Genomic DNA, 14,978 nt, shown 5'->3' with positions numbered 1-14,978 from the left:
TTCTCATAGTATCATATAAATTGTACATATATATTCTACCTCCTCTACTATAACCCATGTTTGATATACAAATTGTGTCAGCATAATCTCACAAATTGTGTCAGCATAATCTCACAAATTGTGTCATGTGTCTTGTGCCTTTATGTGATATTAAAATAGAGATATTCATGCCCACCATACGTCAAAGGTGGAACATAATATGTGAAACTTGTCGCATGAGTTGTAAGTATTAGTAAATGAAACATCATATCAAAATATTTGTAAATTATTATTATTTTTTAATGAAACAATAAAAGAAAAATCCACAATGTTGGAAAAAAAATGCATGGCTCTCAGTTCAACAAACCGCTCACATATGAGGTCAAGAAAATTGCCTACAAGGAAGGCTATTCAGTCATGGTTGAATAGCCTCAAGAACATAGTGGGAAAGGTTCTGATGGATATGTCACACAAGTAAAAAAGCTAAATGAAAATTATTTTGAATTGAAAGGAAAAAAAAAAAAACAAAAACTTAATGTACTTTATTTGACAATGGTCAAATATTTTATGTGCTAATGAATATTGAAGAATGTTGCATACTATTTATGAATATTAATGAGCCTGAATTATGTGATTTCAAAATGAAATTTCTTAGCTTGAAACCTAATTTTATTTGAAAATGAAATTGCTTGGAATGGAAAAAAAAGGTGTAAAAATACCATCAATTACACCCTAAGAACATTGTAACCCTTGTCACATTTGAGCAACACAATTTAAATGGTACCAATCTTTTGGGGATGACTTCTTGTCAGCACTAAGTTTCATCATAAATGCAACCCCCTAGCCCAACTATACAAAATTCCCATTCCCATGGCACTCATATATTCATTTGGTATATATATGCGCCAAGTATATATCTATGTGCTAAGTATACAACATACAATCCAAATAATCCTTTATTGATCTTAGCACTACAACCCCACAAACTCCTTCATGTTCCCCTGTGACCTAACGTTGCATTCACTTGATTTCTATCATTAGTAACAACAAAATATTCACACACACATGCATTCTCTCTTAGGATTTTGAGATACATCATAGGAGGAGATTTTATTAGCACCCCCCCACCCAACAACATCGAAACCTTATATAGGCCATAGGATTCATTTATATTCATCTATGATATGTGCCTCTCTAGAAATCCCATCTTGTCCCATTTTCCCACCTCTCCTATCACCCATATAAGAAGTCAACACAACATCTTCCCATAACCAACTGCATATCATATTTTGCAAAAGGCTAAGTGGGCATCTAGAATGAACAGATTTGGAAGAGAATTCAATAATGGAGGCTCTTAACTTTGGTTAGATCTTGGATTTAGGTTCCATCCCATTGATGAAGAGCTCATAACACATAATCTCATGAGAAGTGTTTTAGAAAATAGTTTAATGATTTTATTATATTTTATGAGAAAAAAGAAATTAGAAATGATCATATGAAATGAAATAATCACATCTTATGAGAACTTGGTTTTAGACAACATTTTAATTTTTAGATGATAATATGAAATAAAATGGGCATGTGAGTACAAAGAAACTAGATAGATATTGTGTACAAATGAAGGTATGAAATGGATAATTTTGGAGTACTTAGTATAGACACTGCGGTAGCTCTGAAGACTGCTCACTCCTATGTCGATTCCTCAGCAGAATCCTATTCCTCAACTATAGATAGTAGGGTTGATCCACACACAGTATGCACTTATCATCATTTGAGATCAAATGGCTGTGTGAGATTAAACACACAATGAACAATAAAATGCGGGATTGTTGTCAAATAATTTTTATAGTTGGAAATGCACTGGTAGATTCGTATGAAATATATAGAAGAATGGGCAAGGCATATTATTCTTTAACATATTACATTGAATAAGAGAATAGTTCATAATGATCTAAATTATACATTAAACTAAACTTTTATAATTAGAACAAGGCATGTTATTCTTTGACATATTACATTGAACAAGAGAATAGTTCATAATGATCTAAATTATACATTAAGTTGATGTAATGCCCACCCGTAGTTTGCTTTTATGTTCTGATCATCAAACTCTTCTAGGCTGATTTTATGCATTGATTAGTTTTAGAGATACTGGATTTACAATATTATGATATTATTTCATGACTTGGATTAGTGATATATCAATGATGATTACTTAGTTGATTTCATTTCATGTGTTGTTAATGATGTCTTGATGATTCCTAATTAGTAAATGTGGTTTCTTTCATAACAATGTTAACGTGATGTCTTTAATGATGATTATGTTTATATTAATAGAGATGCATTATTATACCTGAGAATTTGATGTTTGACTTGTGATTTTTATGATACTTACCCCATACTTGCATGTGTATGGTGCACGTGTTTATTTTATCTTTTTGTTTGACGTGTTTGATGTGGTTAAGGGAGGGAGTCATAGTCACCTGCTAGTCGGGATCTACATGATGCACCACTCCCTGCCATTGCCTATTTAGTTTAGATATATATTATATACATGTACATGCTCGTCTTTTATGCAGGATGTAGGTACCGGGCATCGACTTTCCTGAATTTGCCAGGATGAGCGTGCCCAATTACAAATACTCAAATGGTGAGAATGGGAAGATAATGATTAGGTCCAATCCCAGCCATAGCCTAAAATACTTGTCCTGCAAGGAGGACTCATAACAGACTGTCTACCCTTTTAAAAACCCATGAGTCTTTTGTGCGTATGTTGTTTTATGAGTCTTTGATGAATTTTCTGTTAATTAAGTCTAATTAAAGGATTAACTTAATGATTTAATTTAATGGAAAATTATTATGACATTTTGAATATTTAATTATATTTAATTAATTGAGAAATTAATTAAATAAAAAGAATGGAATTCGAAGATAAAAGTTATAAGATTAAATTTAGAACATGATAATATTTATTTAATTTAATAATAATATATTTAGAGTTCATTTTAAATAAATGCTAAATATTATTGTTATTTAAGTTAATAAATATTTATCAAATTAAACATTCAAAAATAAATTAAAAAGTGAAAAGAAATTAAATTATGAAAAAGATTTAAGTTTGCATGATGCGTGTATGAGATTAAAATATAGGAAAATTAATTAAAAAGATAAAATATGTGAGCTTAATAAAGATATTTTAATAATGTGTACATCAGATTTGAAAGCTAATAAATTAATTTAAAGCGAAGTCAAGTGGAAATTAAATAAAGTAATTTAATAATTCATTTGACGTGTATGAAAGGAATAATAAAATAATATTTTAATCAAAAAGCAAATTAATTGTGCATGAAAGAATTTAATTAAATAAAATAATTGTAATTTAGTGCTGGTGGAGACAGAAACCCTAGAAGGTAATTAGAGGGTTTTCAGGTCATTATTACACACATAAGTTTCAAAAACACAGGTTTTTGAGAGCAACTCGAAGGGCTTGAGAAAGAAGAGAATTTTCGTGACTTGAAGGATTGTGTTTAGGAATTTTCATCCAGCTGTCAAAGTTTAGCATCAGAATCAGGTAGGTTCTTGAGTTTTCATTCACTCAGTTAGAATTATCTTATTAGATGATCCTGTCTTCTTCATGTTTGAAATCAATTTCTTTGATTTTTGTTGCATGAATCTATCGCTCTCTTGTTCTGTATTTATGATATTTGTAGCTCATCTGTATAGTAAGATTGAAAAAAAAAAATTATTAAAAAAAATTTAAAAAAATTGTGTTATTTATTAATTATGAAATTAATATAAATTAATTTTTTAAAAAAAGAGAAACATTTTTTTAAAAAATGTTATTGATTTATGTAATTTAATATATATATATATATATATATATATATAATGTTTGAATTTAATTATTATTAATTTTTAATAAAACTTAAATTAAAAATGTATATATATTACAAAGGAGATTGCGTTATTTTAAAAGAGTTTTTAAAAAGTAATATATATTATGTACTAAATTTTGTGGGGGGGGGGGGGGGGGGGTGGGGTGGGGTGGTAACGTTTCTTTAAAGTTTTTAAATAATTAAAAGAAATATGTTAAACTTACCCCCCTTACCATACTGTCTGTAGCTCTCAAAATTTTGCCTGTACCTGCGATGAGCAGGGGGCATTAATAAAGCCAGCGGTCTTACAAGAGAGTTGCACGACTGTATAAAGGTAGCGACATTTATAATATGTGATGCATGTTTGTTTTAATATACGTTTTTCTTTATTAATATATAATGTTTAATATTAAATTTTAATTAGTATTTAATAAATACATTTTATTATTTGCTTATAATATTATATATTATTAATTTTAATAATAATTTTATTAGATTATTAATTAATTTTAATTATTTAATAATGAATGAATATTACTTATTAAAATAATTATTAAGAGTTATAATTAAATATAGAAATTTAGATTATAAATGAAGCTGATTTGAAATTAATGTTAATCATAATTATTGTTGAGATTATTAATGATTGCTAATATAGCTAAGTCTTGTATAATTATTAATTAATTTAATTAAAAAATAGATTAATTGAATTTAATTAATGATTACTATTGTTTAAGAAATATATAGAGTGATTTCGTTATTATTATTAATAAAATTGATTTTTAATAACGTAGTATTATTTAAATATCAATGATTATTATTTTAATGATTTAAATAAATGATTACCCTTGATTAATTTGGAAAAATTACTTAAATCAAATAGGGGTAGTTGCGTAATTATTTAAATATAGAATTGGCTTGATTGTAAGGGTTAATTGCAAAAACCTATTACTTGAAACATACATTGAACACAAAACTAAAACTTTACTTATTAAACCAATTGTGTATTTTTTTAATCGAACCCAAACTATGAAACTATGTTGTTTTGTTTGTATGGTCTATGCTTTGGATTTTTGGGTTGATTAGATGTCGACCAGTCTAGGATGTACACCAAAGGCTTTGTGAGATTTCTTTTATATTTTTGTTGTGATTGGATGTCACGATTTGTTCTGTGATTCAAATTCAAATTATATTATGAGATTGACTTTGTGGAGCATCTATATTTACTTGGGTTGGGAGTACCAGCTTATTTTTAGGTTGCCTGTTAAGGAATCGAGTTTGGTCATTATGAGTGTTGTGGTATGGGACACAACTGTGTTTATGTTCTTAGGAGAAGTTGTCTAGGTACATGTCTTTGGGAGTGGCTTGTAGTAGGGGTCCAGGACCCAAAGTGGTCAGTGCTAGGGTAACCTAATGCAAGTTATGTAATAAGTGATAATCTAGTAATTAAAACTTTTGGGGGGGAAAACACACTAAAAAAAGATAAGTTAGAGATATTTGACCCAACCATGCCTTGAGTGCTTGTATAGACTAAGGATGGAAATGGGATGATTGCCTCATCTTCTTGAGAGGGCTTTTTGGTTTCCACATGTGTCATGTTGAGGGTCCGGGGTTCAGAGTAACCTGTCGAGGGTAACTCAATGCTTGAGGGTCTGGGGTCTATTGAGAGACCAGTCCAGGATAACTCAAGTAGCCATGTGATGACACTCCCTAGTATGTAGCCTGAGTCTCCTCTGTAGATTTTGTGTACCTTTGGTGGTGTACTTATTGTTGGATGTGTTTATTGTGGTTATTTACTTCCATTGATGATGATTGGTGATTCATGGATGATGTACTTTTGACATGTGGCTTTTGACTTGAGGTGATTATCTTTCATTGACTTTATCTTATGATCTTGGTATTTGGTTTATACTTGGTTCATGTATGATGTTTGGTTATGTGGTGTTGGTATTGGATTGAGTGTTCTTACTTTTGGATTATTTTATCTTCTTGAGTAGCATGTGTTACCTTTGAGGTAGTTGTGGCTATTAGGAATTCCATGCCTAGGAATGTTTTATGTTTGGTTATCCGTATGTGGATCATTCATTATCTTCCCTGAATAATGGAAGTGGAAGCTTGATTAGGTAAACATGCGGTCGGGAGGTAGTGTCTTCTTACCATTTGGGTTTTCCCTCCCATTGCCAACTATTGGATGTTCATTGCAGAATATGTACCTTTATCATCCTTATTTCTTATCTCAGAGACTTCTTTTCAGATGATGTATATATGTTATCATGTATTCTGATGTATTGTATCTATTCTCACATATCCTGCGACATGTGCAGTGGATGTTATTAATTGGATGTACTTTCATTGTATTAGTTATACTTATGCTTTGCTTATGCGATTATGTATCTATTATTTCTTTATGATCATGTGGTATTGTACTTGAGACTTAAACTAATTAATTTAAATTATTAAATGTGACTCAATGTAAATAAACCCTTGAGGAATTGAAACTGTATCTGTAATTGCTAATGTGTATGTTCATATTGCTTCCGCATTAATGTTATCTTGATGTTGTTCAAACATTTTAAAAAAAATAGTTCAGTAAACATTGTAACATGTTAGGTTTATTTCTCTTGGGTTCCCAAGCAGAGCGTTACAGCTAGAAACTTTTATAATTAGAAAAATACATAAAAAAAATTGGGTTGAACTTGTATAATTAGAATAGTTTATAATATTTGAACTATTCTAAGTATAATTTCTTATTGTCTTTAACTATTCCAATTATGAACTAATAGTTCGTAAAAACAATTGTAATGTATTGACTAAAGTATGATTTTCAGCCTTTAAATATTCCAATTATGAACTAATAGTCAACCTAATGTAATTAAGATTATATTATCTTAGAATTGAACTATAGAACCTTGATGATATTTGAAGATCTTCTATTACACAAGTATCTTCTTTCATTTTTTTCTTCTTATATAAATTGGAATCCTTGATTTAGATTATATAAGGATATAGATAATCTTCAACATGAATTATAGGTATCGTAGAATCCTCTAACTTGGTAAGTAGTAATGAAATCTTTAATTATAAAAAAAGTTCAATGGCTAATTTTTTATACATTTTTATGGCATTAATTTAAATATGGACATTTTCTTTTTGCAAATTTTTACCTTGATAAACTTATTTCAAGTGGACCAGGTGATGCCCATGTTTTATCCCCTACTTGTATTTTCCACTAAATATATAGGAATAAATGTTAGATGTAAAAGATAATTTAGAGTTATGTTCGAGGGAGGGGATTTGAGCTTCCACCTTCATGTGGTTGTCTTTGTTAAGTAGAGAATAGTAAACTATTCTCAAAACAAACTGAAGCTCGATATCCAATCACCTTCGCAAACTATAATTGTACCAAAAATCCTTCACATTCAAGAGCTCTATCAATGGTCAAACTCCATCTTAGGATAATTTCATCTATAATTTTTATGAATTTTTTTTGTTTTTACAAAATAATCTTACATATTTTTATTTACATGACATAGTGTTGGAAATGAATTAGACATATAGCATGAGATAATAACTTAGAAAGTTAAACGGAAAGGAATTATTTCAAGGACATACCTTAACATTATTTTTATGTTAGAAACTCATTGTGGGAGAAAACTTCCACAAGTAAATTTAGTAAGTATAGTTCAAACTATAAAATGGCTTGTGACGGGGTAGGTAGACTTAAAAGTCTACCACTGAAAAGGTACAATGAAGTAAAATATGAATGCTTCCCCATGAACCCAAGCTCAGTTTTTTGTTTTGATCTAATTTGGATTCCAGATTCAAAAAATATCATAGCACTTATTAGGGGATTTTTTTTTGTATTGTTATGGCACAATTTTAGTAACTTTGATGAGTAAAATATTTTAAGCCTAGGAAAAATATTTCTTTCAAAGGCTCTTTGCAACTTTTGCAAACTGACTGGTTATTGCATTAGATTTCCACAAGAAACCATTTACATACCCCATTGTAGTTGGTAATATAATGTACATGCTATTGTGTATAATGAAAGCATCCACCTACCCTTGTCATAATTATAATAGAAACATCGATTTAGTATGACTGGAACATCATTAACATGGACCTCCTTTTCTTTTATGAAAATGTTAATAAATCCATAATGTGCTTTCATATTTCTTATTATTCTATAATCTTTGAGCTTGCAAATCACCCTAGTGCTCTTTTTTGGAAGACTAATGACCTATGTATAGTATAATTATGTTAAGAAAATAATTTGGTAATTGACGGTCTTCATATTGGTAGTGGTATAATATTGTTTTACCATAAATTATTTTTCTAAGGTTTGACTTGAAAAATACATAATTGTTCTTAATAAAACATGTAGATGATTAGATGAGTAGTCTTGATTGTACAAGTGTCATATATAAATCTTAAAGGCACATCATTCAAATGATAATCAAATCAAAGATATTTAGGAAAGATATTGTATCAAACTCTTTTGTAAATGTCTTTAAGTTGATTCTCATTCCACTAATGTCCCTTTAAGCTAGATAAATGGACCTTGTACAATCGACACTTCTCATCGAATAATTTGCATGTTATTTTAGAATGTTTGTACAATTTTGAAGTTAAACCTTAAAAAATGATTTATGGCGGGAGTTTGCTATACTACTACTAACATGGAAATTGTTAATTACCAAATCATTTACCCGACATAATTATACTATCCACAGGCTGTTGGATTTTTTATGCTAATGCAATAATTTTTGATTGAGTCCCGACGAGTTTTCCATACCCCTGATGAAAGCATTATTGGTCAAGTTAATCGAACTGATTTCACTTCCCCTTCACCTTCCAATGATAGATGTCATCAGGTGGCTAATGAATTTTGCTCCCATTAGTATTTTCAATGAAATTTCACTAATGAATGCATTCATTTATTGTTCGATGATAATTCGTCAAAACTAGTGATGAAGTGCCATAAAAAAATGGACCCAAACGTATTAGTGATATGAGGTGGTTAGTAAATTATCATGAATCATGAGAGAGGTGTTGACCATTTTTCTAATAATCTTCCCCTCAACATTACTCAAGGGAATTTGATCCTATGACTGTTATCATTGCACAAAAAGATTGACTTGACAATGCCCAATACAACCACTAGACTTATAGAATCCACAAGAGGCAGTTAGTCCCTTGTTATGAATCCTGAGGGGAGTGTTGACCATTTTTCCAACACTCTATCCCTCTTCCTCTACATATCTTTGTCTCTTCAACTATATCTATCTGTCTTCCTCTTCCTCTCTCTATCTCCCTTTATCCCTCTATATCTCTAGACAAGTCTCTCTTTCAATATTCATTTACCTCTATCCATCTCCCTCTTCCTAGGCATATGTGTCTATACATACATACATATAAACATACATACATACATACATACATGGATATACATATATATCTATATACACATATATTTATACATATATACAAACAAACACAAATATATGCATATACACGATGTACATTTGTGTCTATATATGTGTGTGTACATAATATTTATAAACACACATATACATATATATATATATATATATATATATATATATATATATATATATATATATATATATATATATATATATATATATATATATATTTATATCTAAACACACACACACATACATATAAACACACACACACACACACACACACACACACACGTGTATGTGTGTGTGTGTGTGAATGTGTGCATATATGTATGAATATATAGGCATGTATATATGTTTCTATATATAGACATTTATATGTACACACATGTATGTATGTATGTATACATGCATACATGTATAAACACATACCTATAAATATTTATGTGCACTTATACATCTGCATACATAAATATGTGTACATGCACATAAAGATAGGTGCATGTGTTTGTGTGTATCTATGTGTGTGTACATACCTATAATGCATGAATACACACACAAATGACACATATGTGTTTATACACACAAAGACACATATATATACACATTTGTGTATGTGTATGTTTATCTCTATCTCTCTATATTTATTCTTTAATCACTCACTTATCTTATTTCTAATCTATATTTACTCTCTCTCTCTCTCTCTCTGTAATATATATATATATATCCCTCTCCTTCTCCCTCTCTACCTTCCTACTTAATTCTATCTCCTTACCTCATTTCTCTCACTTAATTAACTTCTTGATTCAAAGTTTTTCTTAGTCATGTTTGGGCATGTTTAAGTGCATGCATATTTGGTTTGAAGCTATAAATTCTCTATTTAGAGTTTTATTGCACACACATCATTTTCTCAATGGCATAACAGTCAACCTCATGTACTATACAAATGTTGCTAAATATAGAGCATTTTTTGTCCTAATTGATCTTCCACACATCTTTAGTGTACTCATTGTACACCATCATGTGCTTACTAGTTAATCACTATTTCATCTCTCTTTAGAAATCACCATCTAGCATTTATAGTATACTTCCATACATCATATTTTAATTTTAATTTTAGGAAAATAAAAATTCTAATTCTTCTGTTTGATGTTTCTAATTTAAGATCATAATAACTTTGATTTGCACACCAAATACTTCAAGTTGTGTGATCAATGACTCATTTATAGACTTCCTCTAGGTTATTTTTAGATTGAAGTATAAGTGTCATTAAGAGAAAACAAGGCTAACACAAGGAAATAATACAATATTATGTAACTAAAAAGTGTCAAATAGAATATTATGCATCTCAAATCATTATGTGCATGTGAGTATTCAAGGCCCACAAATGTTTCATATAAGAAATCCACAAATATTATTTTCAACACAACAAAATTCTTACACACAAATATATGCACATAAGTGAACACATCCCCTTATTGGTAGAGGGAATAAATAATGCTTCATTTGAAATGTGCGATTGTGTAAGGAGGACTAGATATTAGTATAATTATATTTTTTTAAATCTATGAAAATATGTCAATAGGTATCAGTTAAAATTACACATAGACATAAATATTTGATTACTAATACTAAATATAAATCCTATTAAAAAATTTCCATCACCAAAAATAAAATAGAAAAATTGAACAAAATCACTAACCACCAAAACATTTAAAAATAAATATTAGCTATTTTGCAAATTTATGCACTTATATCTAGACATAAAATCTCAATACACAATTCAAACTTAATCAATTGACAACAAATTAGAAATTTTATCTATCAAATATGGATGCTCAAATAGTTTTACCCTACATTTTATCTGAGTCTAAAGGCAAATCCATCTCATCATACTTTTACATTCTCATCAATTCTTGCATATCTTACAAGTTGTCATAATTATAGTTAGCAACTTTCTAGCACTAAGTGAAAAATGGCTAGGTAGTTTGCAAAGTGGATGGATTTTTTCCCTATTATCCAATGAAAATTGGTCCAAGGTAAACCTTATATTTGAGCATAAAAAATGAATATAAATGTCTCCTTGTAAGATTGGTTAATTTTCATATATTCTAGACAAAAAGACCACAAGTCATCACTTCTTCATCCAACTTATCAAACATTTATATCAAGTATACTTATTGGTTAATTTTCATATATTCTATATGTATTCTAGACAAAAAGACTACAATACATCACTTCCTCATCCAACTTATCACACCACTAAATATGTTATCACTTCCTCATCAAACTAATCACAACACTAAATATGTTAAAGACATAAGTGATAGACCCTGTAATTTTCTTCATTTATTAATTCATTTCCTATTTCATACATTTATATCAACTATGCTTAGTAAAAGAACCATATTGAATGCATAATATTTTAACAAAATGTATGCTTAAGAAAATTATTTTAAAGATATTATACATTTTAAAAAGTGATCTTAGGAAAAAAGATTGGAAGCTATCTTTTACTTGCAACAAGTAAGAAAGATAACATAAAACCAAAATTTTAATATGCTTACAACTAAAGTCATGAGTACCCATAGTTAGGAATCTTAAACATAGGCAGTTGATCATTAACAATATCGTCTTCTACCTAGGTTAGAAGGAAACCTACCAAAACATGGTGTCTATTAGGTGAATGACATGATGGAAAATCTTTAGCAAGGATTAAAAAAGAATTCAATAGGTTACATGGATCGAATAAGAATTCGACTCATCTTCATCATCAATAAACTCATCTTATTTAAAACTACTAGTATACTAAAATTTATAATTAAAATATTCATCGGTACTTTGTTTTGTTTTTTATTAGGAAAACATGTTTTGAAGGAGCCCTAAAACCCTATACATGAGAGATCAAAAGATATTACACTAATCCCATCCGAACAACATAACAGAAAGAGATAGAGCTAGTAGCGAAAATCCAGCTACAAAATGACAACAAAATAAACAAAAGACAGAACCAAAAGACGCAAAAGAACTAGAAGGACACCAAAAGGGACCTACCTCATCTTCTTGATTAACTCAACAATTTGTTCCTCCATCTGATACATCTTCTTAGCCATTTCTTTGATCTGACTAACATCTGAGGAGGCCTCAACAAACATTTTCTTGTGTTGGCCTCGTCCTTCTAGTTTCTTGTTATCAAGGACAATCCCCTGATCATTAGCGATAGAGACAATGGCTTTCTCCCCCGGACTTCCTTCTAGTTTACTAATGGAAATTTTTACATTCTCGTTGGAAGCTTTCAGGATTTTGTAGCTTTGATCTGCTATACTCCTGAGGGTGCTTGTAATACTATTAACTCTGTTATGTAGCTCCAACACCTGAGCCTCCAGCCTGTAGAAAGTAGTCATGCCTACGAGAGAGTCCATAGGAGTATTGTCCCCCACCCCCAACAACATCTTGAATGTTGTCTTTCTCAATCCTCTTCTTTCAAGTCGATCACCTGGTGGAAAAGACATTTAATGGACCTGAAGTTGTCCAAAGACTATTTCTAGCATTGTTCAAAAGATTGATATCCTCCTCATAATTGGTGTCACTGAGAATGACCAAGGTAAGGTAAACTAGCGCTTAGAGGTCCATGTTACCTGACTCCACCTCAACAACTTTCAGGTCAATCTTCTCCCTCAAAATCCCCAGTCTCACTTTGTCCATGCTCATATTTTTCCAAACCATCTTTCTACCTTTGGGAGGGGTAGAAGTCTTTTCAGCGTGGAAATTAACTCCTCTATAATGGAGATATTCTTGCCACCCAAGTTTAGAATACCATCATTCCACTTACGCATGAAGAGCTGAGTAGCATTCGGATTGCCACCGCAAAGCCACACCATGAAAGTGGTCATTCCACCCGTCTCCATAATTTCCCAGACCTTTATTCTTCTCTTCCATTTGTCACAGTTGGATGGTTCTCGGCGTCTACGTTGTCCCCCATGACCTGATTGAAATTCTTGAAATGCAGAGAGCCACCACAGAGAGAATTTTCAAGACAATTTGAAGAAATGAGAATTGCAGAAGCCCTCAAAATCACCCAGAAAACGTGTGGGAAAAAGAAGAAATTATGCCGAATGTTGTCCTTCCTCCCGTCCTTACATAGATTTGAATTCATAGAAACATCACTTTTGTATGTTCCCATCCTTACTAATAGTTGTGCCTTCTTTCCCATTAATTATATTGCAATGAATGCAAGATATGACATTCATTGGTAATTTGTCATCACCCTGCCATGCCATCTTCTTCACCCCTAACCGCCACATTGGCTATGGCATCAGCAACCATGTTAGATTCACAATACACATGAGTTATATGGTAGCTCTCCATAGAATTTAGAATGTTAATGGTCTCCCTAGCGATATTATCTATGTTCCATGAAGGTTGAGAAACACCATTAAGACAATTTGACTATATTCAAAGAATCTCCCTCCAACCTTATCAGTACTTTGTTTTGTTAAGCAGAAGATACGTGGGGTAGATTTGAAGATCATCAATACTAGCTTTAAAGCTACTAAGAATACTAATCAAATTTAACTAAAATATTCGTTAGTACTTTGTGTGTTTTGTTAAGTGAGGAATATGGAGGTTAAATTTAAAGATAAGAAAACACTTTATGAAGCTTCTGATTCAAAGTTGGGCTTGAGATGTTTCAAAGAAGGCATCTATCTAGACTGAAAACACTTCATAATATTTAACTCAGCATTAAAATTTCCCTTTTAATGGTAATATTTAAGTCTAGCATCAAAATTTCCCTGCATGGGATACACTTTAAAGGACAAAAATGCTTTAAATAACTACATACATACAGTAGTATCTTCTGTGTTGTACGTCTTTTAACAAATAAAATTTTTGAATGCAGCCTCCAAGCATTGCCCTACTCAGATCGAACAACAACATTAAATCTTCAAAAGCATTCGGCAAAGTTCTCCAGAAGACTCTATTTCTTCAGAATTTCTATCTGAATACATTCATAACAATTATATGTGATCAGATTACAGCGACGAAAAATGAGCACATGAGTAATAATTTCAAGATAAAATTGAGAAAGATTGTGATGTTATAGTGGACTAAAAGAAAAAGCTCGCAACATTAATCTTAAGATGGATTGTTGTATGAATGCAAAAACTGAAGCAACACAACATACAATATTGAAGCATCAATCTAGATTATAGTTGGCAAATGAAAGATTAACATGCAGCTAAATTTTAGCGCTTTGAATATTAAACTGATACGAACAGATACTACACTTGATCTTAGCCAAAAGGCCGAGAAAGGTATAAATTTCAATGTTCTTCCCTCCCTCATTTATTTGTGCCCTCTCTTCTCCTCATCGTATCTTGCTTGCATGTGTGATAAATATGCCTCCACATATCAGGTAATAATCAGTTTGCCTCCTCCCTTCTTTCTGCTTCCAAATCATTTCATCTTGTTCCATTTTAGAGGTATTATGAAAATCGATTTCTTTTCGATACAACATTCAAGGAAATAACCTATTAGCTCTAAATTTTCTGCAACTCTCTATTGCCTAAATCATGCTCCCAATCCTCCTACATAAAGCTGTAGATGTTTTCCTTTTGCTCCAAATTGTTTTTTCCCCTTCAAATTCATGCAATATTAAAAAAAAACTTTGTTGGATTTCAATCAGATATGCAGGTGT

The 14,978-nt window shown here is 30.7% G+C and overlaps 1 pseudogene; it reads right to left on the bottom strand.

Annotated features, from left to right (window-relative positions):
• Positions 1-14,423: 14,423 nt before the first annotated feature.
• On the bottom strand, positions 14,424-14,599 carry LOC149536238 (U2 spliceosomal RNA; annotated as a pseudogene).
• Between the last annotated feature and the right edge of the window lie 379 nt (positions 14,600-14,978).

The sequence above is a fragment of the Cupressus sempervirens genome, chromosome 10 (genome assembly GCF_028749045.1).
Source record: "Cupressus sempervirens isolate cs-2001-9-10 chromosome 10, ASM2874904v1, whole genome shotgun sequence".
In the NCBI taxonomy this organism is placed as follows: Eukaryota; Viridiplantae; Streptophyta; class Pinopsida; order Cupressales; family Cupressaceae; genus Cupressus; species Cupressus sempervirens.
This window is presented reverse-complemented; position numbering and strand designations above follow the sequence as displayed.